Source organism: Marmota flaviventris, chromosome 15 (assembly GCF_047511675.1).
Source record: "Marmota flaviventris isolate mMarFla1 chromosome 15, mMarFla1.hap1, whole genome shotgun sequence".
Classification (NCBI taxonomy): Eukaryota; Metazoa; Chordata; class Mammalia; order Rodentia; family Sciuridae; genus Marmota; species Marmota flaviventris.
In genome coordinates, this window is record NC_092512.1 from 36,024,128 (window position 1) to 36,049,046 (window position 24,919).

At 44.5% G+C, this 24,919-nt stretch overlaps 1 protein-coding gene across 2 annotated transcripts in view; it reads left to right on the plus strand.

The window, feature by feature from the left end:
- The window catches only part of Ywhaz (tyrosine 3-monooxygenase/tryptophan 5-monooxygenase activation protein zeta), a 113,692-nt gene that overhangs the window by 85,222 nt on the left and 3,551 nt on the right, over positions 1-24,919 (plus strand). The window lies entirely within an intron of this gene.

Here is a 24,919-nt window from a genome sequence, read left to right on the forward strand (position 1 = left end):
CTGAGAACAGAAAGTTTAGGTAATGTCCTTGAGGTCACACAGCTGGAAATTGGCAATGTTAGGCTTTAAATCCAGAGAGTCTGACTCCAGAATACACAAACCCTACCACTATGCTATGCAAAGACAATATCGCCCCCTGGTCAGATGAGTACTTAGAAGTAAAAACTAGTGAGCTGTAGAGCTTTATTTGGAGAGCTGTTTGTTTATTTGATTGACTGTGATTTTATTTTGGATTCCCCCAATGGAAGTGGTTTGGTGAAATTTTTGGACTAAATAGTCAAGATAAGAAAGAGCTACTGGAGGATCTGCATTCCGCGCCCCACTGGCTCCCCTACTTCCCTGCTAGCAGGGAAGGGAAGAGGGCTCATTCTCACCCACAAGAAGAGTGTGGTGCTGCCCTCTGGCCACCTCCTGTCTCTGAGGGCTGTGGGCTCTGGGAGCTGTGTCCCCAGGCTGGGAAGAGCCCTAGAGAGGCTTCTGCATGCTGCACTTCTCTGCACCTCATCAGTCTTAGCAAATAAACCCCACTTTGCTCCCCAGAACTCTTCCCTTGGCTTATAAGAGAAAGCGCAGGGCGCGTCCCTGTGTAGCCACAGCCTGGCGGTCTTCAACCATGAGTATTTATCCTGCCTCAGTCACAAGGAGTCACAAAAACGTCCAGCCACCTCTCAGCTCTTTTACTATGGAGCAAGTTGGCCATTAGCAGGGCCTGAGGACACCTGATTGCCCTGCAGCATCCTGTTCTTTCTGCCTCCTGCTCAGAAGCCCCTTGCCCATGTGGGAAGCAGCTCCAGCTGTCCCCAAGAACTGAGGTCACTGTGGCATGGTCCAGCCTCCTCAGCACCTTCCAAGATCTCCAGAGGCGCACAGGTTTCTGGTTCCTGGGTCCCACCCCTGGGACTGCTGTGGGCAGTGCCAATTTAACAGGGAGCCCTTAGGCTTCCCGGATCCCATCCCCAAGACTGCTTCTTGGGTTTTGCACCTGAGTAAGGACTGCATGTAGGAGCCTTATTTAGCTGGCACTATCTGAGCAGGGTGGGACTTATAACCAGGCTTTGTCCCTAGGGCCCCCCAAGGCCACAGAGAAGGAGGACTAAGGGCTGGCAGTGAATCCCTGCGTTAAACTTGAGCCTGCTTCAGGATCCCCCTGAAGGCTTATCACACAGGCCATGTTTCCAGAACTGCTGATTCAGTGGGGCCTGTGAATTTGCGTTTCTTATAAGCTCCTGGGTTATGTCCCTGCCTCTGCTGAGGAGACCGTACTTTGACATCCACTGCTTTCCATAACATGGCTTTTCCTGAGGCCTCTGGGGCAGGGCGCTATTTCAGTACCAACAGCTAATTTTTTGCTGCCAGCCAGACTGGGAGCACCCCGGGGGCCTCCTCCTAGCTTTGAGCTGGTCAGTGTCAGCAAAAGCCATGGGAAGCCAGAAGACAGGCACCCCTGAGGCCCCAGCCCTCTGCTGATCCTCGTTCTCCACACAAAGCCTTTGCTGTAACACAGACATGCTGACAATCACCTCCCTGTGTTTGGGAATGAACCAAATCTTCAAAACTGTCAGACCCATGGATTCCTGGCTCTGAAAACAAACGCAAGCACACCCACAACCCACCCCGTGGACACCCTCATGCAGGCCCACTGAGCACAAGGCCCCAAATGGGGCCTGGCCTATAGTAGTCTAAGAAGGGCTTCCTGTGATACCAAGCCACCACCGGCCTGGCCACTGAGGGACGGCTGACGAGACTCCAGGCTCCTCAAGTGCTCTAAGTGTTCTCTGCCTTAAAGAGCCTGGTGAGCCAGTCTAGTATGCAAAACCAGACAAACCCCCTGATTGCAGAGAAAATCTGGGCGGCTGCTCAGCCACATCAGCATTCCAGACACAAGTACCCTCTCAGAGCCTTCATCCACTTTGTGGCTTCCAGGTAGTTGCTTTTCCTGTCATCCCCTCTCCTCCTGGCCACCTCTGTCCCATCACTATGCATATCAGAGGGAAACATTTGCATATACAAAGACCTGCTAATGGCCTTCTTGGTGTTTAAATGTGAACAGTCTAGTTTGTGGGTCTTAGCGGAAACCCTGAACCCTGGTGTGAACTGAAGTGTGGTAGGTTGGCAGGGGCTTAGGTGCTTTGTCTAATTTTGCCCCAGAGGCACTGAGTAAATAAGAAAAGTGGTATCAGCTCACTCAGGTTCCCCTGCCTAAGGAAAAAAACTGAAATTGCTGTCTTACAGCCTCAAGTGAAAAGGGAGAGACCACCCCTCACCGGGGCTCTTTCAGTTGCATAATTTTGCTTGTGAGCGGCCTGCCAGTCGCATTTGTTCACTGTCAGTGGCACAGATGGGGTTCAGTTCACTACCAGATATCAGTCAGGTGGTTTTTGTTTTTAGGTATTGGGAATACCTAAACAGGGGCGCTGTGCCACTAAGCCATGTCCCCAGCCCCCACCCCCTTCCTTCCATTTTGAGACAGGGTCTTGCTAAGTTGCCCAGGTTGGCCTCCCACTTGGAATCTTCCTGCCTCAGGCTTTCAAGTTGCTGAAATTTATGGGCATGCACTACCACACCCAGCTCAGTCAGTTACTTAACTTCTAAATGGGTTCAAGAAGTTCAGAAAACTACATGTTTATATTCTAATCAAACACAAAAAGCCACATGATCTTTATTACTATAAAATCAGTTTCTCTCTGACATTGCTAATCATTTTTTTTTTCAAAGACTAATTTGAAAGGGATGCCCACTTCCATCTTGCCACAGGTCTCAATCTGACCCTGTGTAGACTCTAAAACTGGCGCTCTGATGGTCAGTTCTCAGGTGAGTACTCAGTTATTGCTGCATTTTCAAAAGAGACATAAACCCCATCAGTGAGAAAAGGGTGGGAACCACTGGCTTGGATAAAGCTCACAAGTCACTCCCAGCAGTCCACCTCCTCTCCTTCCCTCTGACCAAGTGTCTCCATTTTTCTTGACTTCTCTGAGATGATGGACACTTGTCTATATTGAGAAGCACTTATTTCACCAATCACCACCGATTTTAGGATTAAAGCAAGGCTTTGGGTGGGGGAAAGAGGTCTGAGGAGCTTTGTGATCCAAGTAAAGTAGCAAATGTAAAAATGTTATATGAAATCAGATGGGAGTAAGGAGTTAGAGAAAAGGCAGGAAGTTGCCAGCACAGGTACCTGCAGTGCATTGTTTGCAGGACCATCTGTGGATACCCAAATCATGGATGCTCACGTCCCTTATAGAAAATGGTATAGCATTTGCATACAACCTATACACATCTTCCCACATACTTTAAATCAACTCTAGATTACTTTTAATACAGAATACAGTGCAGATGTTATGTAAGTACTTGTTATACTGTATTGTTTAGGGATGATGACAAGGAAAAAAGTCTGCATATGTTTTATACAGACACAACCATCACAGGCCTCACTACACTTTCAATTCATGATGGGTTGAATCTGCAAATGCAGAACCAGTGGATATGGAGAGCCCAGTGTATTTGGAAGTTAATATAATGACTGATACCGAAGCTACCCAGGGCTATCCAAGCTACTTACTGCATGTCCTGAGTGACAATAGTAGCTAATATGTGTTGGTAACTCCCAATCTTTCCTATTTTCATACCAACTTAATGAGATAAATATTATTATCCCCACCTTTCAGATGAAGAAATCAAGGCCTAGAGAGTTTAGGTAACTTGTCCAAGTTACACAGAGGGTTCCGGCTGGAGGCATTCTGCTTGGACCCTGACTCTTAGTCACCACTGAACTCACACCTAGGAGTTCCCACATGCCTAGGAGCTGCTCCAAGCATGCTGAGTATTATTTAATCTTCACAAACCCATGAAATAGTAATAATATTGTTCCCATTTTACTGAAGCCAAACTGAGGTGGGGAAAGATTAATCACTTGCCCATCACCACACAGCTAAGAGACACTGGGGTTTAACCCACAGTCTTACTCCAGAGTTTGCAAACTTAACCCTTCCACTAAAATGGGCAGGATTTAAGGAGCCGAGTTCCTCAGCCTCCAGATGGCCATCCCCGGCCATTCATTAGAAGCAATTTCTGTTATTGGAGAATATGAGCATTTTTTTTTTTTAAGAACCAAACCTTGGTGACTATTTCACCAGTCTTTCAGATAAACAGCTTTCCATCCGCCCACATGGGTTTCATCAGATGCTTTACATGCACCTGCTGAGCGCAACGTGCTGCGCGGGCTACAAGAGCTGTTGTGCGTCTAGGACAGCACGGTAGCCAACAAACTGATGGGAGGCCCTGGCCACAGGCTCCAGGAGTGCGGAGAGTTCCGCAGCTGTGTTGGTGGTCCCTGGGGACCTGGTGGGGCGGGGCGGGTAGGACCGTGTTTTAAGTGGCGCCTGCAGTCAGAGCCGAAATGCGGGACAGAGGTATTCCTTGGCCACTGGCTCCTCTGCTGGTTCCAAATTGTAAGGATGACTTGGTCTGCGCATCCCGCTGGTCTCCTGCTTCAGGCAGCTAGCTCTTTGTTTTCCAGGCTCACTAGCATCTCCAGGGACAAATTCCAGAGGGGTGGGGTTCTGCTCGGTCACACAAGGACAGACACTTCTCTCAACTCTTCCAACCTTGTGTTGGGGCATCGCGTCCTTGAAGTCCCCCTGCCCGTCTTCTGAGTGATGAACTGCAACGGAGAGGCCAGCATTACATAAGCCTATTATGAAACTGTAGCAGGAGGGTCAGTGATCCATCTGTATAAATAGACAAAACCCTCATTGCCGCGCCACTGTGAGGCTCGGAGCCATCTAGTGGCAGAAGATTATATCTGCCATCCTAGCTGATGCACTCCAAAAATAAGGACTGAAAAAGATTTAAATTATGAAACATTGTACATACCCCTGTTGGAAGGCTTTGGGTTAAATTACTTTGATAGGAAATGAATGCGTACAGCCAGGCGCTGCGGCGCAGGCCTGTAATCCCTGCAGGCTGAGGCAGGAGGATCACAAGTTCAAAGCCAGCCTCAGCAAAAACGAGATGCTAAGCAACTCAGAGACCCTGTCTCTAAATAAATAAATTTACAAAGGTCTGGGGATGTGGCTCTGTGGTTAAGCACTCTGGGTTTAATCCCCAGTACTAAAAGAGAAAAGGAAGGAAGGAAGGAAATGAATGCACAAGTTTTTCATGTTTAGGAGTACAATGTTGTTTTTAATAAAAAGCACATCATAAGCCAACCTTAATCCTATTTCTCCCCAAAGTTTTAAATGCACACAATTGTGTACAAGGTACAATAGAGAAAAATCCAGATTGAATGACTGTATCACCTCCTCTACACATTCACCTGCCCTGATGTGGAACCTTTGTGATGTAATTAGCTTTGTCACCAATTTCATAATTATTACAAATTGGTCTTACATGTGAATATATATTTATACATGTTTATATATTCACATGAGATATATATATATATATATATATATATATATATATATATATGTATAGAAATAATATTCATTGTACAGGACAATATTCTTTCATTAACCAGAGTTCTTCCTCCCACTACTGCTCCATTTTCTTTTTCTTTTTGCTCTTTCCTTATCAGTTGGGAGCTATTTGAGGCAAATACTTTAAGGGTGAAAAGTGACAGCACAGGAAAAAAGAGTGGCTCTACTGGCTTTTGAGTTTAAAACAAGTTTAGGGGATATATAGGACTTAGGATACAAGTCTACTATGTGTGTTTTTTTTAAAATAAGTCTATAAATTAGCTTCAGAGAATTTCCGATGACACAAATAGTACAGTGTGATGCCATCACACCTGAGCCCACCTATGTGACCCGTGATCAGTTCAAGTTCAAGAATTTTCAGCCCCTCCCTGAGTCCCTCCGAGTAGTTACCTTCCAATCTCCCTACTGTTCACCACTCCCCTGACTTCTGATGCTGAAGATGAGCTCTTACTGTTTGGTAAGTTTCTGAGTGGAATTATCCAATACACATCCTGTTGTGTTTGTCTTCTTTTGTTTCACATTATGTTCATGGATCCACCTTTGCTGTTGAACATGAAAACAGTTCATTATCAGAAAAGTAGTTCATTATTATTGGTGTACAAAATTCCATAATGTGAATACATTAGTTTATCTTAGTGGACTCTGAGTTGTTTCTAGTATTGAGCTGTTAAGAATGATGTTGTTAGAGACATTCTTCTTTTGTATGTACATATTCATTTCCTAGGAGCTATAGTTAGGGGTGGACTTGCTGGATCATAGAGGATGTTTGTTCAACTTTGATAAGATTCTGAAAAACTATTTCCAAAGAAGTTATCCCAGTTTCCACTTCTGCCAGCAACATGTGGGGGTTGCAGATGCCTTAGGATCCCACAAAAAGAAGGCGATGTGACCAGATGACATACTGCCCGCCTGTGCCTCAACACTGGGAGTTTCTTAGCCATGGAACTGGATAGGTAGGGGAGTAAGTCCCAGACTAAGGGACTTACTAAGATTTGCCTCCCCAGTGGAATGGAATGCACAATTGAATTAAGTCAGACCACAGAACAAATTTTTTAGTGCTTGTATTTATTGTCTGAGATATATGACACACACCTGGTATGTACCCATTTTTTAAAATAGGACCATTAACGCCAAGTGCAGTAGTACACACCTGTGATCCCAGGGACTCAGGAGGCTGAGGTAGGAGGATTGCAAATTTGAGACCAGCCTGAGCAACTTAGCAAGACCCTGTCTCAAAATAAAAAAACAAAAAGAACTGCCAATGTAGCTCAATAGTAATGCTCCCCTGGGTTTGATCCCTAGCACCAAAGGAAAAGGAGGGAGGATTTTACATAACATTCTAACATACTTTGAAGAAAAGCACTCCTTCATAGTAAACACACTTCATAGTAAACACACACACACACACACACACACACAGGACTTGTGTATTAGGATCCTAGTTGGAAACAGATGATAGAATCAAAATGGCTAGTTTACAAAGTTATGGGTGGAATTTATAGAAACTAACAAGGGATCCTCCAGTACCCTGGAGCTGGCCAGAACAGGAAACTTTCACCACTAGACCAAGGGGAGGGAACCCAGAGGGAGTCCTGCTGGGGTAGGAGCTGGGAGGACACAGCAGGCTATAGCACACTCTTGGCAGGGACACGGTGGAGGAGCTTGGGGACCAACCCATCACACTCCCCCACTCTCTCATCTCTGCCAGAACCCAATCAGAGGGCAAAGGTGTGGCTGACAGGCTCAGGCAGTTCAGCTGCCCCAGGTCCAGAGTCAGGAGGAAAAGGGAGAATGGAGTTAGAGGTGCCAAGGGAAGGTATCTGGCACTAATGTTTGTTCAAACTGTGTCACATAAGATAGGTTTACGTCTCATTCCATCAGCTAACTTCCTTTCTCTCCCCCCAACGCTCTCTCACAGTCTAACCATTCATTCACTTGTTTTTCATTCATTATTCAGGGTTTAACTAGCTTTTTTTTTCTGATTATAGAAGGAATACATATTTATTTTTCTAAACACAGAAAATACATAAAGGTATAAAAAAGAAAGTAAAGATCATCTTAATTCCACCACCCAGTGATGGTCACTGTTAATGCTGGGTTTTAGTCTGATGTTTTTGCTAGGACCTGATAAGAATAATTAAAAGAAGAAAAGTTTATCTGTGGGCTCAGGGTTTCAGAAGTCTCAGTTACATAGACAGCTAGCCCCATGCCTCTGGGCCCAAGATGAGGCAGAACATCATGGCAGAGGTGTGTGGCAGAGGAGAGCAGCTGGGAACCTGGCGCCAGGGAGCAGGGAAAGGGAGGTCTCCTCTCATCAAGGATAAATATAAAGTCTAAGGTCATGCCCCCAGTGACCCACCTCCTCCAGCCACAGCCTACCTGTCTACAGTCACCTATCAGGAATTAATGCTCTCTTAGGTTCAGACTCTCACAAGCCAATCATTTCACCTCTAAACCTTCTTGCATTGTCTCACACATGAGCTTTTGGGGAACCCCTCCTATCTAGGCCATAACATGCTGTGATATATCTCTTTTCAAGTCTTTTCTGTACAAGTCTCATATCTCATTGTGGTTTAAATTTGCATTTCCCTGATGATTAGTGATGCTGAGTAGTTTTTCAGAAGTCTCCTTTTTGAGAGGCTAGGTGGGTTCTATTTTTTTTTCAGGTGGAAATAATGTATAATTGTTGTATAATGTTGTATAATAATATTGTGTTAAACATCCTTGTATAGTTTTTTGTTTGTCCATCCACTTATTCCTCTGGGATAGTGGTTTTCAAAGTGTGATCCTTGGGACCCTGAGAAGGCCCAGGAAGTTTCTGTAGGGGCAAAGTGAAGCTAGGTATCAGCTCCAGCTCCTAACACGGCTTTAGTGATTATAGTCTCACATCCCTCTCTTCTAGTGGAAGAGTTCCACTAGAAATGCAATTGGCAATCAGTGCTTTGGGAGGTAGTAAAAAATAATCTTGTGAGCTCAAAAAGCATGCATGTTTAAAGATTTCATAGATACTACCAATTGACACCCACCAGGAAGGCATACAAATTTATATTTTTACCAAAAGCATCTGCATGTACACTCTTCATTTATGCTGACCTAATGGCATAAATGTCATTCTTTTCATTTATATTTTCTTGACTGGTCATTGCCTTAGTTTCCTTTTGTTGTTGTACAAATTACTACAGAGTTGGTGGCTTAAAACAATACCACGTATTATTTTACAGGTCTGGAGGTCAGAATGGGTCCCACAGGCTGAAATCAATGATCCAGAAGGGTTGCATTCCCTTCTAGAAGCTCTAGGAGAGGCTATTTCCTTGCCTTTTCCAGTTTATTGAAGGCACCTGCCTTCCAGGACTTGGGGCCCTTTCTCCATCTTCAGAGACATCCGTCCAACTTTTGCTTCCATCATCACATCTCTTCTCAAACCAGATTCCTTAGCCTCCTTCTGTCACCCACAAGGACCCTTGTGATCACACTGAACCCACTGGATAACCCAGGATCATCTCCCCATCTCAACATCCTTAACGTCACCACATCTGTAAAGTCCCTTTTTCCATGTAAGATAGCCCTGGGAATTAGGACCTGGACAGACTTGGGATCCATTGTTCTATCACAGAATGATAGAGAATGTGTTAGGTTTATTGACAATTTATAGCTTTTTTTTTTTTTTTTTTTTTGTCTCTTCTACCAGCTGAAGAAAATGTGAATTTCCAAGAACTTTCATATTTTCAAAAATCTGTAAGTTGTTAACATCATCCAAAACATTTGACTTAGGGTCACTTCAGGTCACTATAACATGAAATTGTCTGACTGAAGCACACAGGATGAGACCAATAGAAATAAAGGGTGATGAAGTGGGTAACTTGGTAAGTGATAAATGACTGAAAATTTTAAAATATGAAAATCATCATTACTGTTATTATCATCACAACATGTAGGATTCACAGTGGTTGCTGCCTGACTTATACTGAGCACTGTCTATATAACCAGTGGCCTATACTGTCATAAAGGCTAAAACTCCATGGAGTTAAATGACATTTTTAATTTTTTAAAAAGTACTCAATATGCTACATATTGACATATTGAGATTCTTCATATTTTATTATATATGTAAGTGTATGTGTGTGTGTGTGTGTGTGTGTGTGCATGTAATCTCTTCAGTTGTTTACAAGTGATTATGTCTAATTTTTCTGGGCATTGAGCCCAGTTTGGCTTAATTTTTATTTATTTATTTATGTTTTTTTTTCCTTTATTTTTTTTTTTTAATTTTTTATTGTGGGTTGTTCAAAACATTACAAATTTCTTGACATATCATATTCCACACTTTGATTCAAGTGGGTTATGAACTCCCACCTTCACCCCATACACAGATTGCAGAATCACATCAGTTACACATCCATTGATTTACAAATTGCCATACTAGTGTCTGTTGTGCTCCGCTGCCTTTCCCATCCTCCCCCCTCCCCCCTCCCCACCTCTCCCCTCCCCTCCCCTCCTCTCTCTCTACCTCCTCCACTGTATAACCCTGAGGGTCTCCTTCCATTACCATGCAATTTCCCTTCTCTCTCCCTTTCCCTCCCACCTCTCATCCCTGTTAAATGTTAATCTTCTTCTCCTGCTCTTCGTCCCTACACTGTTCTTAGTTACTCTCCTTATATCAAAGAAGACATTTGGCATTTGTTTTTTAGGGATTGGCTAGCTTCACTTAGCATAATCTGCTCTAATGCCATCCATTTCCCTGTAAATTCTATGATTTTGTCATTTTTTAATGCAGAGTAATTCTCCATTGTGTATAAATGCCACATTTTTTTTTATCCATTCGTCTATTGAAGGGCATCTAGGTTGGTTCCACAGTCTTGCTATTGTGAACTGTGCTGCTATGAACATCGATGTAGCAGTGTCCCTGTAGCATGCTCTTTTTAGGTCTTTAGGGAATAGACCAAGAAGGGGAATAGCTGGGTCAAATGGTGGCTCCATTCCCAGCTTTCCAAGAAATCTCCATACTGCTTTCCAAATTGGCTGCACCAATCTGCAGTCCCACCAGCAATGTACAAGTGTACCCTTTTCCCCACATCCTCGCCAGCACTTGTTGTTGTTTGACTTCCTAATGGCTGCCAATCTTACTGGAGTGAGATGGTATCTTAGGGTGGTTTTGATTTGCATTTCTCTGACTGCTAGAGATGGTGAGCATTTTTTCATGTACTTGTTGATTGACTGTATGTCCTCCTCTGAGAAGTGTCTGTTCAGGTCCTTGGCCCATTTGTTGATTGGGTTGTTTGTTATCTTATTGTCTAATTTTTTGAGTTCTTTGTATACTCTGGATATTAGGGCTCTATCTGAAGTGTGAGGAGTAAAGATTTGTTCCCAGGGTGTAGGCTCCCTATTTACCTCTCTTATTGTTTCTTTTGCTGAGAAAAAACTTTTTAGTTTGAGTAAGTCCCATTTGTTGATTCTAGTTATTAACTTTTGTGCTATGGGTGTCCTATTGAGGAATTTGGAGCCCGACCCCACCGACTGTAGATCGTAGCCAACTTTTTCTTCTATCAGAAGGCGCGTCTCTGATTTGATATCAAGCTCCTTGATCCATTTTGAATTAACTTTTGTGCATGGCGAGAGAAAGGGATTCAGTTTCATTTTGTTGCATATGGATTTCCAGTTTTCCCAACACCATTTGTTGAAGATGCTATCCTTCCTCCATTGCATGCTTTTAGCCCCTTTATCAAATATAAGATAGTTGTAGTTTTGTGGATTGGTTTCTGTGTCCTCTATTCTGTACCATTGGTCCACCCGCCTGTTTTGGTACCAGTACCATGCTGTTTTTGTTACTATTGCTCTGTAGTATAGTTTGAAGTCTGGTATCGCTATACCGCCTGATTCACACTTCCTGCTTAGCATTGTTTTTGCTATTCTGGGTCGTTTATTTTTCCATATGAATTTCATGATTGCTTTCTCTATTTCTACAAGAAATGCCGTTGGGATTTTGATTGGCATTGCATTAAACCTATAGAGAACTTTTGGTAATATCGCCATTTTGATGATGTTAGTTCTGCCTATCCATGAACAGGGTATATTTTTCCATCTTCTAAGATCTTCTTCTATTTCTCTCTTTAGGGTTCTGTAGTTTTCATTGTATAAGTCTTTCACCTCTTTTGTTAGGTTGATTCCCAAGTATTTTATTTTTTTTGAAGATATTTTGAATGGAGTGGTTTTCCTCATTTCCATTTCAGAGGACTTGTCGCTGATATACAGGAATGCCTTTGATTTATGCGTGTTGATTTTATATCCTGCCACTTTGCTGAATTCATTTATTAGCTCTAATAGTTTCTTTGTAGAGCCTTTTGGGTCTGCTAGGTATAGAATCATATCATCTGCAAATAGTGATAATTTAAGTTCTTCTTTTCCTATTTTTATGCCTTTAATTTCTTTCGTCTGTCTAATTGCTCTGGCCAGTGTTTCGAGAACTATGTTGAACAGAAGTGGAGAGAGAGGGCATCCCTGTCTTGTTCCAGATTTTAGAGGGAATGCCTTCAGTTTTTCTCCATTCAGAATGATGCTAGCCTGAGGCTTAGCATAGATTGCTTTTATAATATTGAGGTATGTTCCTGTTATCCCTAGTTTTTCTAGAGTTTTGAACATAAAGGGATGCTGTACTTTGTCGAATGCTTTTTCCGCATCTATCGAGATGATCATATGGTTCTTATTTTTAAGTCTATTGATGTGGTGAATAACATTTATTGATTTCCGTATATTGAACCAGCCTTGCATCCCAGGGATGAATCCTACTTGATCATGGTGTACAATTTTTTTGATATGTTTTTGTATCCGATTCGCCAGAATTTTATTGAGGATTTTTGCATCTAGGTTCATTAGAGATGTTGGTCTGTAGTTTTCTTTCTTTGAAGTGTCTTTGTCTGGTTTAGGTATCAGGGTGATGTTGGCCTCATAGAATGAATTTGGAAGTTCTCCCTCCTTTTCTATTTCCTGAAGTAGCTTGAAAAGTATTGGTATTAGTTCTTCTTTAAAGGTTTTGTAAAATTCTGCTGTATACCCATCCGGACCTGGGCTTTTCTTAGTTGGTAGTCTTTTTTTGGTTTCTTCTATTTCCTCAATTGATATTGGTCTGTTTAGGTTGTCTATATCCTCCTGACTCAATCTGGGCAGATCATATGACTTAAGAAATTTATCTATGCCTTCACTATCTTCTAATTTGTTGGAGTATAAGGATTCAAAATAGTTTTTGATTATCTTCTGTATTTCTGAAGTGTCTGTTGTGATATTGCCTTTTTCATCCCGTATGCTAGTAATTTGAGTTCTCTCTCTTCTTCTCTTCGCTAGCATCGCTAAGGGTCTGTCGATTTTGTTTATTTTTTCAAAGAACCAACTTTTAGTTTTGTCAATTTTTTCAATTGTTTCTTTTGTTTCGATTTCATTAATTTCAGCTCTGATTTTAATTATTTCTTGCCTTCTACTTCTTTTGCTGTTGTTTTGCTCTTCTTTTTCTAGGATTTTGAGATGAAGTATGAGATCATTTATTTGTTGGTTTTTTCTTTTTTTAAGGAATGAACTCCAAGCAATGAATTTTCCTCTTAGAACTGCTTTCAATGTGTCCCATAGATTCCGATATGTTGTGTCTGTGTTTTCATTTATCTCTAAGAATTTTTTAATTTCCTCCTTGATGTCTTCTATAACCCATTGATCATTCAGTAACCTATTGTTCATTCTCCAAGTGATGTATGCTTTTTCCTTCCTTCTTTTATCGTTGATTTTCAGTTTCATTCCATTATGATCAGATAAGATGCATGGTATTATCTCTACTCCTTTATATTGTCTAAGAGTTTCCCTGTGACATAATATATGATCTATTTTTGAGAAGGATCCATGTGCTGCTGAGAAAAAAGTGTAACTGCTTGATGTTGGGTGGTATATTCTATATATGTCAATTAAGTCTAGGTTATTAATTGTGTTATTGAGTTCTATAGTTTCCTTATTCAACTTTTGTTTGGAAGATCTGTCCAGTGGCGAGAGAGGTGTGTTGAAGTCTCCCATGATTATTGTATGGTGGTCTATTAGACTCTTGAACTTGAGAAGAGTTTGTTTGACGAACATAGCTGCACCATTGTTTGGGGCATAAATATTTATGATTGTTATGTCTTGTTGGTGTATGGTTCCCTTAAGCAGTATGTAGTGTCCCTCTTTATCTCTTTTGATTAACTTTGGCTTGAAATCTATTTTATTTGATATGAGTATGGACACTCCTGCTTGTTTCCGAAGTCCATATGAGTGATATGATTTTTCCCAACCTTTCACCTTCAGCCTATGTATGTCTTTTCCTATCAAATGCGTCTCCTGTAGGCAGCATATTGTTGGGTCTTGTTTTGTGATCCATTCTACTAGCCTGTGTCTCTTAATTGGTGAGTTTAAGCCATTAACATTTAGGGTTATTATTGAGATATGGGTTGTTCTTCCAGCCATATTTGTTTATTTCTGTTACTAAACATGGTTTGTTTTCTTCTTTGATTATTCCCCCCCCCCTTTACTGTCCTACCTCCCACTGTTGGTTTTCATTGTTATTTTCCATTTCCTCTTCCTGTAATGCTTTGGCGAGGATGTTTTGAAGAGATGGTTTTCTAGCTGCGAATTCTTTAAACTTTTGTTTATCGTGGAAGGTTTTAATTTCATCCTCCATCCTGAAGCTTAATTTCGCTGGATACACAATTCTTGGTTGGAACCCATTTTCTTTCAGTGTTTGAAATATGTTATTCCAGGATCTTCTAGCTTTCAGAGTCTGTGTTGAAAGATCAGCTGTTATCCTGATTGGCTTACCCCTAAATGTAATCTGCTTCCTTTCTCTTGTAGCTTTTAAAATTCTCTCCTTATTCTGTATGTTGGGCATCTTCATTATAATGTGTCTAGGTGTGGATCTCTTATGATTTTGCACATTCGGCATCCTGTAGGCTTCTAGGATTTGGGATTCTGTCTCATTCTTCAAGTCTGGGAAGTTTTCTTGTATTATTTCATTGAATAGATTTCTCATTCCTTTGGTTTGGAGCTCTGTACCTTCCTGTATCCCAATGACTCTTAAGTTTGGTCTCTTAATGTTATCCCATATTTCTTGGATGTTCTGCTCATGGTTTCTTAACAGTCTTGCTGAGCTGTCTATGTTCTTTTCCAGTTGAAATACTTTGTCTTCATTGTCTGATGTTCTATCTTCTAAGTGTTCTACTCTGCTGGTAGTATTCTCCATTGAGTTTTTAAGTTGGTTTATTGCTTCCTGCATTTCTAGGATTTCTGTTTGTTTGTTTTTTATAACCTCTATCTCCCTGTATAGTTGATCCTTTGCTTCCTGGATTTGTTTGCGTAATTCGTTGTCGAAGTGATCTTTCATTGTCTGATTTTGCTGTTTAATGTCTTCCTTGATACTCCAGATCATCTGAAGCATGTATATCCTGAATTCTTTATCTGACGTTCCATCTGCTGCAGCTGTTACCTCTTCTAAAGTTGCGTTGACCTGCATTGCTTGTGGTCCTTTCTTTCCTTGTCTTTTCATACTGCTTGCGTATCTTTCCTGCAGGCGCGGGCGGCGGCTCTGCTCTCTCCTTATTCCAATTGGGGTGTCGTGGCTACCACGCCGGCAGGTCACTGGGCCTGTTCTGGGAGCTGGCGGCGGCTCTGTTCTGCCCCTACTCCAATTGGGGTGACGAGTGTACCACGCCGGCAGGCCACCGGGCCTGATCCGCCGGTCGGTTGCAGGTTTGCCTACCCTGCAGGCGCAGGCGGCGGCTCTACTCTGCCCCTACTCCAAATGGGGTGACGTGTCTGTCGTACCGGCAGGCCACTGGGCCTGTCCCGCTGGTCGGTCGCAGATCTGCCCACCTTTCGGGCATGGGTGGAGGCTCTGCTCTGCCCCTACTCCAATTGGGGTGTCGTGACTACCCCGCCACAGGACGCTGGGCCTGTTCCTGGCACGGGCGGCTACTCTGCTCTGCCACTACTCCAATTAGGGTGGTGTTTGTACCACGCTGGCAGGCTCCTGGGCCTGATCCGCCGGTCTGTTGTAGGTCTGCCTACCTTGGAGGCGCGGGCGGCGGATCTGCCCTGCCCCTCCTACCACGCCTGCGGACCCCTGGGCCTGATCTGCAGGTTGATCACTGGTCTGCTCACCCTGCGGGCACGGGTGGCGGTTCCGCTCCGCCCCCACTCCAATTGGGGTCACGTGACCACCACACCGGCAGGGCCTGATCCGGGCGTGGGAGAAGGATCTGCTCTGCCCCTACTCCAGTTGGGGTGACGTGTGTACCACACTGGCAGGCCACTGGGCCTGACCCGCCAGGCTGTCACAGGTCTGTTTACCTTGCAAGCGCGAACGGCAGCTCTGCCCTGCCCCTCCTACCACGCCCATGTACCACTGGGTCGCGGGTCTGCCCACCTTGCGGGTGCGGGTGGCGGCTCCGCTCCGCCCCCTCTCCAATTGGGGTCACGCGGTCACCACGCTGGCGAGCCGCTGGGCCTGCTCCGGGCGCTGGCGGCGGCCCGGCTCCTCCCCTCTGGCTCGACGACAAATTGAGGAGACTCGGGTGACTGTGCCTCACCCCCCCTACCAGGAGACCAACTGCTTATGTCACCGCTGGTATTGATGAAGTTCTCTCCTCCGCCGCTTTCTGCAGACATCAGATCTCTGCCATGTTGGTATCCTATGCGAATGGCAGCATTTCGTTCCCCTTGCCGGGCAACCAAAGCACCGGGTGAGTCCTGACCGGCCCTCAGCAGGACCCGGACCGAGAAGCAGTTTCCGCGGGCTCCTAGCCCCGGGCCAGGGAAGTTCCGGGAGCCGGAACTCGGCCGCTCCGTGCTCGGTGTAAGCTCCTATAAGTGTAAGCTCCAAGAAGCAGTCCCCGTGGGCTCAGTTCCGGGAGCCGGAATTCGGCTGCTTAGTGCTTGTTGTATGCTCTGATAGGAGCAGGGTCCAAGAAGCAGCCTCCGCAGGCTCAGCAGCCCTGGGCCAGGGCGGTTCCGGGACGGTTCCGGGAGCCGGAACTCGGCCGCCCTGCGCTCGGTGTTCACTCCGATAAGATCAGGTTCTAAGAAGCACCCAGGCACTGAACCCTAGCAATCTGTCTGCAAGCCGCAGGTGAATTGCAGCCTGAAATTACCTGTTCTATGGCTGAATGAGCTGCGGTCAGTCGAAAACAGGGGTGGTGACGTCAGTTTACCAACATGGTGGCTGCTGGCCTCCTCTGTGGTCTGACCGGTGTGGAGAACCGAGATGGACCGCTTCCTTCCCCCGTCTCGAACCCAGAATTCAGCCCTGAGTACGGTGCTTGCGCGGCTGGCAGAAACTGCAGCGCTGTAACCCTGCGTCTCTATCCCAGAGCACGCTGCAGACTCTAGCCGCGGGGCGATTTGCTGAATAAGCAGTGTTACCCTCCGTGCGACCAATTTATAGCTTTTCATAAATTGTCTCTCTTTGTCCTTTGTTCATTTTTTATTGAGATATTTGTACTTTTTTTAGCTGATTTCTTTATAAAATTTTGAATATTATGAACACTTTACCTCTTACATATGTTGAGAATTCCCCCCCCACTCACATTTCAGGTCTTTAATCTTCCCCTAGACTGTATATTAATCTGCTCTAGCTGCCCATAAGACACCTTAGATTCCATGGCTAAAGCAACAGGTCTTTGTTTCCCCACAGTTCCAGGGGCTGGACATCCCAGATCAGGGTCCCAGTAGACTAGGTCTCTGGGGAGGCTTCTCTGGCTTGCAGATGTCAGCCATCTCACTGCATCTCAGTGGTGGGGAGAGAGAGGGAGCCCTCTGGTGTCTCATCTTATGAGGACACTGATCCTATCATGAGGGCCTCATGACCTCATCCAACCCTAGTGACCTCTCAAAGGCCCCATCTTTAAATTCCCTCACATTGGGCATTCAGGCTTCAACATACGAATTGGTGGGGCACATATATAACAGGTTGTATGGAAACCTTTGGCTTTCCATAAGGTTAAATCTGCCAATTTTTAATTTTTCTTAACCTGTACAGATATGCTGTGACTATAACCCTTCAGTAGGCAGCAATCTGTGGTGTCTGAGCCAAGACAGGACAAAGTGGAAGCACCAGATGTGAGGAGACAGCTCTGCGACTGAGCCTGGGGACAGCAGAAGGAGGGCAAATAGGTACTGGGAGGCAGAGCTGCCAAGGCCCAGGTCAGGCAGAAGGCCTGGCAGGGAGGCCGGGACTTCCATACAAGAGGATGGGTCTTCCAGTCTCACCCCTGCTGCTCCTGCCACCACCACAGAGTAGACTTCTGGGGCTGGGTTCCACCTCCAGAGCTGGGCACAGGCTGGGCCTCCACCAGGAATAGCTGTTCCTCTCTCTACCAGCTGACAGCGTCCTTCACCCTTCCAGATTCTGTTCTTCTGCGGAATTTATTCTGCCCCTGCTGGTCCATTGCCCCAACCCCAGGCTGGTTCACCACCACCCATCTCTGTATGGGATCAGGCTGTCCCCTTGGGAAATGGTCTGCTCCTCGGAGCTGGCTTCAGAGACCCAGCTGATATAGGTTCTAAGCCTTGGGTGTGACCGTGGGCAAGGTCCTTGTCCCTTGGGAGCCTTGGTTTCTCTTTTAAATTGGATGTGATGATCAAGAATACAAGTAACAATAAATGTTGACAAGGATGTGGGGAAAAGGGTACAGTGCTGATAGGACTGCAAATTGGTGCAACCACTCTGGAAAGCGGTATGGAGATTCCTCAGAAAACTTGGAATGGGATCACCATTTGACCCAGTTATTCCACTCTTTGTCATATACCCAAAGGACTTAAAAATCAGCATACTACAGTGATGCAGCCACATCAATGTTTATAGCAGCTCAATTCATAATAGCTAAGCTATGGAACCAAACTAGGTGCCCTTCAACAGATGAATAAAGAAATTGTGGTACATATACACAATGGAGTATTATTCAGCCTTAAAAAACGACTTTACGACATTTGCCAGAAAATAGATGTATCTGGAGACTCTCGTGCTAAGCAAAATAAGCCAATTCCAAAAAACCAAAGGCCGAAAGTTTTCTTTGATATGTGGATGCTAACACACAGCAAGCTAAGGAGGGGAAGAGTAGAAGTTGAGTAGATTAGACAAAGGGGAATGAAGGGAAGGGAAGGGAAGGGGATGGACAGTGGAATGATTCTGACATAACTTTCCTATGTGCATTTACGAATATACTACAGTGAATCTCTACGTCATGTATACCTGGGATCCTAATTAGAATAAGATGTACTCCATGTTTATGTAACTTAGTCACATTACACTCTACTGTCATGTAGAACTAAAAGATCAAAAATTATTATTTTTTGAATTGTATATGACGGTGGACACTCTGAGCCACGCTGCGCTAGATGAGTCCCTGTATGTGGGAGGAGCTGCAGCGGCCGGTGCTGGTCCGGGAAGCTGCACCCAGCAAGGCCAGTGGGGTGGACGCCTGGGTGGAATAGCATGGAGGCGGGGAAGAGGGGCACATGGTCAGAGGACTGCATTGGAGGGCAAGAGAGGATCTGACTGTGGTTTCTCCCAGCTGTGCCCAGCTGCTGGGTCCTGGGCATACATCCTCAAACCTCTCTGCTGTCTTTGGGTCCTTGAGCAAGATGGTGGGAGGCTGGTCTTGGGAAGAGGTCTCGTGAGGCTGTTTGAACCTTAGACAGCTGATGGGACCGTTCCTCATCTCCCGGGAGAAGAGCCCTCACAGCGGGCCTTTTGTTGCTGCAATAGCACTGCTGTCCTCTGCTCTGGGATCTGCTCCTCCTTCTCCCAAGACACGGCCCAGGTGTCTCAGTAGCCCCGTGAGAAACTGCATCCACCTCTCAGGGGCTTCATAAAGAGAGGAGGTGGGTGTGCGGCCAAAGGCAGGGTGGGGAGCGAGAGGCAGTGGGGAGGGAGAGGCAGCGAGGAGGTCTGCCAAGAGGAACACATGGGGTGGGAGGGGGCATGGAGAAATGTCATACTTAGGCTCCAGGGTATGGCCACCAGCCCTCTTCCCTCACCAAAAAGACACGGGGAGGAGACAGTCCTGGGACAAGGGCTGGCCTCAGTGTGGGACGTACTGACTCTGGGAACTCAGTATCACCCAGGCTAAGAAGAGAGGACCAGGACCTTAGGACCAATATGTGACTTGCCAGGAGAGATGGGGTGGGGAGGCCTGAGGACTTTGAGGAAGCTCACTGGTTGCAGTCCTCCTGTCAGAGGAACAGAACTGTGGGATGTTTCCGTTTGGAGATTTCAAGCCAAGAGGGCTGGTGGGACTGTCCTGGAAACAAGGAGCTACTCCACCCCACTCCAGCCATCTGTACCTCTGTCCCTGTTTCCTGTCTCTGCCTCCCTCTGCCCAGAGTGACTTTTTTCATTCCCTGGGGTCATCCTGGGCCTAGATCCTCCTCCTTCAGAAGCTGTGCTGATACCTGCAGGTGTGGGTGGGTGTGTCCCTCTTCTGTACCTTTGAACGTGTGATGGTTCTTAGTTAGGTCTCTGTTCATCTTCCCAGTTGGGCCACGAGGCCTTCATGGGGGGATCTATGTCTGCTCCTTCTGAGGGAGCCTAGGGAGTTTGTCCGGGTGCCTGGCACATGGGCTTCCCATGGTAGAATCAGCACCCTAGAGGCGCAGAGGTGGGGTAGTGCCTGTGGCAAACTGGATGGTCTGGGATGGGCTGAGGAAATGGTCCAGGCCAAGTTGCTCCCAGCTGTAGGGCATCCAAGCTTGCTCTCTATAGTCCTGGAATCTCAATCCTAACACCCAGGAAAAAATCACCCTCAACTCAAGGCAGAAAGAGGGAATTCTGCAACTAAGTACTGTGACTGATACAAATTCAGGTTCTGAAATCGCCTCTAGTATTTTATATACAGAAAAGCATACCAGAAATAAGTAGAAATCATGTGTGATCCTACGACCTGGAAGCAATCACTGTCACCTTTTTATTGTTCACCTACAAACTTGGTTTCTTTTAGTCATTTTTTCCTATAGTAGAAATGATAGAGTTGACATCATTCTATGTCAGACTTGTTTACTGAACATGGGTTAAAGTAGCGTCCCTGTCACCCTGTCCTGGAGGCCTTCAGCAACTCCTAGACTAAGAGACACTCCCCTGCATCTTCTCTGGAGCATTCTGCTCTGAGAACACAATCCAAGTTCCACCCACAGCCCACGAGGCCTTGAGGTTTGGCCTCGCTCACTTCCCCCCTCCTTGGAGTTCCAATTTCCCCCTGGCTCCCTGCTCCAGTCACACACCTTCCATCCCATCCCTCCCGCAGAAGACTCCAGCATCTTAGAAATTGCTGTTCCATATGCCTGGAATATGTGTCCCTGGCTGTTTATTTTGCTGGCTCCCTCTCATGAATCATGTTTCCCTTCAAATGCCACCTCCTGGGACAGTCCTTCCGTGTGTGCCCTTTCTGAATAGCCCTCTTTGACCCACTTGTGATCCTCTACCACAGACCTCTGTGACATGCCACATCTGGAATTGTCTTACATATCTGCTAGTTATTATCAGTCTTCCCCAGTAGAACATCAGCTCCCAGAGGGCAGAATGTGCCTGTCTTGATTATCACTCCATTCCCCAAAGATCCCCTTCAATTACGATGGCAACATAATAGCAAGTGTAGAGTAGGCCACACTTGTTTCACCCTTCCTATTTGAGGACATGTATTAGTTTCTGGTTATAAATAATATTACAATGAACATCTGGGTACATAACAGACACTGTCCCTCCCCCTGAAGTGTCAGTCTTATTGTGGATGCTTTTCCACTTCAGAAATGTTTAGCTTAGCAAGGTTTCTCTCACTTAAGACTAATAAGCACGCACTACACTTTGTTCTTCCATTTTTAAGTATTTGTTTTATTTTACATTCAAGTTTTAATCATTCTGGAATCTAATTTGTGGTAAGTTCAGACTTATTTTTCTCCACTTAAAATACTTTGGTTACCATTTTCTTTTTCTTTAAATACAACTTCAAATAGTCCAAGTACTTAAGCCTCTAATGAAAGCTTAGAGCCCTGGATTTGCCATCATCTGAACATTGGCCTTTTGCAACTCATTTTATTCCTTCCCTTTCTATACTAGTTGTACAAAACTTTTTTTTTTTTTGGTCTATCTGGAAAATCCATTCATTCAATAAATACCAACTAAAGCCAAATTCCTCCCCCCACCTTTCTTAAGGAAACAGTGAATTTCTTTAATATTTCAGGTTTGAACGGCTTTCCTGTGCAGCAATTTGCAATTTACTCATTCGAATGTATATTTATGGCTTTCACACTTTGAATCCTAAAGTTATTTGATCCTCAAAAGATGTAAAAAAAAAAAAGAAAATCTACCTTTTTTCTGGAGGTTCCTGTGTCACCTAAAACATTAAATAAATTCATATTTTTTCTCCTGTTAATCAGCCTTTTTTTTTTAGGTTGTAGACGGGCACAATAACTTTATTTTATTTACTTTTTTTTAATGTGGTGCTGAGGATCAAACCCAGTGCCTCACATGTGCCAGCCAAGTGCTCTCCACTGAGCCCCAGCCCCATTAATCTACCTTTGAAAGCAATCTACTTAGATTTTTGAAAAAACTACTCTAAAATCATGTGCTTCATCTGTCAGGGCCACTCAGTGTCCTGCACAAAGCCAGTGAAAAATGTTTGTACTGGGCTCCGCCGGGCATGGTGATCCACGCCTGTAAGCAACTTGGGAGGCTGAAACAGGAGGATGGCAAGATCAAAACTGGCCTCAGCAACTTAGCAAGACCCTCAGTGTGATCCTGTCTCTAAATAACATATAAAAAAGGGCTGTAGATGTGGTTCACTGGTTAAGTATCCCTGGGTTCAATCCTAAGTGAGAGAGAGAGAGAGAGAGAGGGAGAGATCCTAAGTACTAGAAAGAGTCAGCCTGGCTATAGGTTTTTGTTTTGTTGAAATTATATGAATTCTGAGTGACACTGAATATTTCCTTCCCAACCACTGACTGCCAGAAACTCATTGAAGTGGATGATGAATGAAAACTTCATACTTTTTAAGAGAAGCATATGGCCACAGAAATTGCTGCTGATGCTCTGGGTGAAGAATGGAAGGGTTCTGTGGTCCAAATCAGGGGCAGGAACAACACACAAGGTTTTTTCAAGAAGCAGTGTGTCTTGACCCATTGCTATGTTCGCCTGCTACTTCGTAAGGGACACTGCTGTTACCAAGAACTGTAGAGAGAAAGAACAAATCTATTTGGGGTTGCATTGTGGATACCAATCTGAGCATTCCTTAACTTGGTTATTGTAAAAAAATAATGAGGAGGGGAGAGAGAGAGAGAGAGAGAGAGAGAGAGAGAGAGAGAGAGAGAGAGAGAGAGAGAGAGAGAAAGGATATTCCTGGACTTATGGGTACTATTTTGCTTCATTGCCTGGGACTCAAAAGAGCTAGTAAAATCTGCAAATTTTCAATCTCTCTTAAGACAATGACATCTGCCAATATGTTGTCAGAAATCCTTAAACAAGGAAGGCAAGAAACTAGGGATCAATTGAAGATTCAGCATCTTATTACCCCATGTGTCCTGCAACACAGATGCTGGTGTATTGCTCTGAAGAAAAATAGCGTACTAAGAAGAATAAGGAAGATGTGGCAGAATATGCTGAACTTTTGACCAAGAGAATGAAAGAAGCCTAAGAAAAATGCCAGGAACAGATCGCCAAGAGACACAGGCTGTCCTCACTGAGCACTTCCACTTTTAAGTTTGAGTCCAGTCAAAACTAAGAATTTTTAGCTAGGTGCAGTGGCACACACCCGTAATCCCAGTGCCTCAGGAGGCTGAGGCAAGAGGATCTCAAGTTCAAAGCCAGCCTCAGCAAAAGGGAGGCACTAAGCAACTCAGTGAGACCCTGATTCTAAATAAAATTAAAAATAAGGCTGGGGATGTGGCTCAGTGGCCAAGTGCCCCTGAATTCAATCCCCTATACTCCCCTCTCAAAATAAGAATGTTTAAGTGTAACAAATAATAAGATCAGACCTCCAAAAAGAAAGAAAAAAGGAAATTATATGAATTTTATGATAGTTGAAATCATATACTTTTTTAAGGAATGGTTTTCAGCTATGATACTAGTAATTAAAAGAGAAAATCAATACAACTTATTAAGACATAATTTATCTGGAATGATAATACTTAGGAAGTTTGAAGTTTAGTTAAAAAAAAAAAGAATGGTTCATGGAGAAATTCAGAAAAGGTCAAGGGATTTTTTTCAAAAGTTGGTGGCTGGGGTCTGAACAGTCATAATTGTTCTTCTCCTTGTCATTCATTCAGTGTGCTGGTGTCTGTCAACCTTATTGCAATTGTGTTGATTGAAAACAATTAACATGTAAGACAAAAGTCAGGAGAGCTGTGTTTGACAGAGCGCACATAGCCCTTGTGACATCACCTTTAGGGGGAGGAAAGGAAAGGGCAGAAAAAAGGCCCCAGTGGCCTCTGTGAATTGTAAATTGGCCCCAGGCCACTGTGGAGCCATTTTTTAATCACTTGCTGAAGATGCAAAATGATGACCTCAAACGGATGACCCTGGACTCTGCTGCCACTCTGACCTAACTGGAGGTTGGCACTGAATGTTGCCAGAATTAGAACTGAGACTACTGCTGTCCTATGTGTGTTTGGGGGTGGGGGAGTGGATCTCTAAATCTAAGGGAGGGTTTGGAGATTGACAGTGATTAAAGAAACAAAAATAACAAGGTCAGTTTTCAGCACAAGAGAAAAGAAGCAGTTAAGTAGGGATGGAGAAGTATACTAATGACTCAGTTATTCGTAACATTCGTACAATCCGAAGCAAATTTTTGTGCAATTATCAATATGCTGCCTCTTCAGATTGCTCCAAATTCACAACATATTGTCTGATGAAAATGGATCTGGGTTCTTGGAATCTTTTTCCTTTGGCTGCAGCATGATGTTAAAAGCTTTGCCCAGTAGAGGGCACTGCGGGGACGCTGCAGCAGGAGGGGCTCTCCTGCGCCTCCAGGGCTTTGCTGCCTGTTGCTCCTGCGGTTTGGTTGCCAGCAGTGTGGGAAGGACGGCTGGTGAGGGCGGTGGGTCCTATGGAGTTCCCGCGGCACCTTTTGGATCCCCGTGGTTGGCTTCTCAGCTTGTCTCACCGGCTCTCCAGAGAGGTGATCCTGCTTTTTAGTCCTGCCAAGGTTTTCCACTTTCTTTTTTTTTTCTTTTAAATATATTTTTAAAATATATTTTAATATAATTTTTTCTTTTAAATATATATTTAGTTGTAGATGGACACAATATCTTATTTTATTTATTTTTATGTGGTGCAGAGGATCAAACCCAATGCCTCACTCATGCAAGTGCTCTACCACTGAGCTACACCCCCAGCCCAAGTTTTCCACTTTCTAAACCCAGGAGTAGTGTCCTGGCTTGTCCTGTAACTGTGGCCCAGC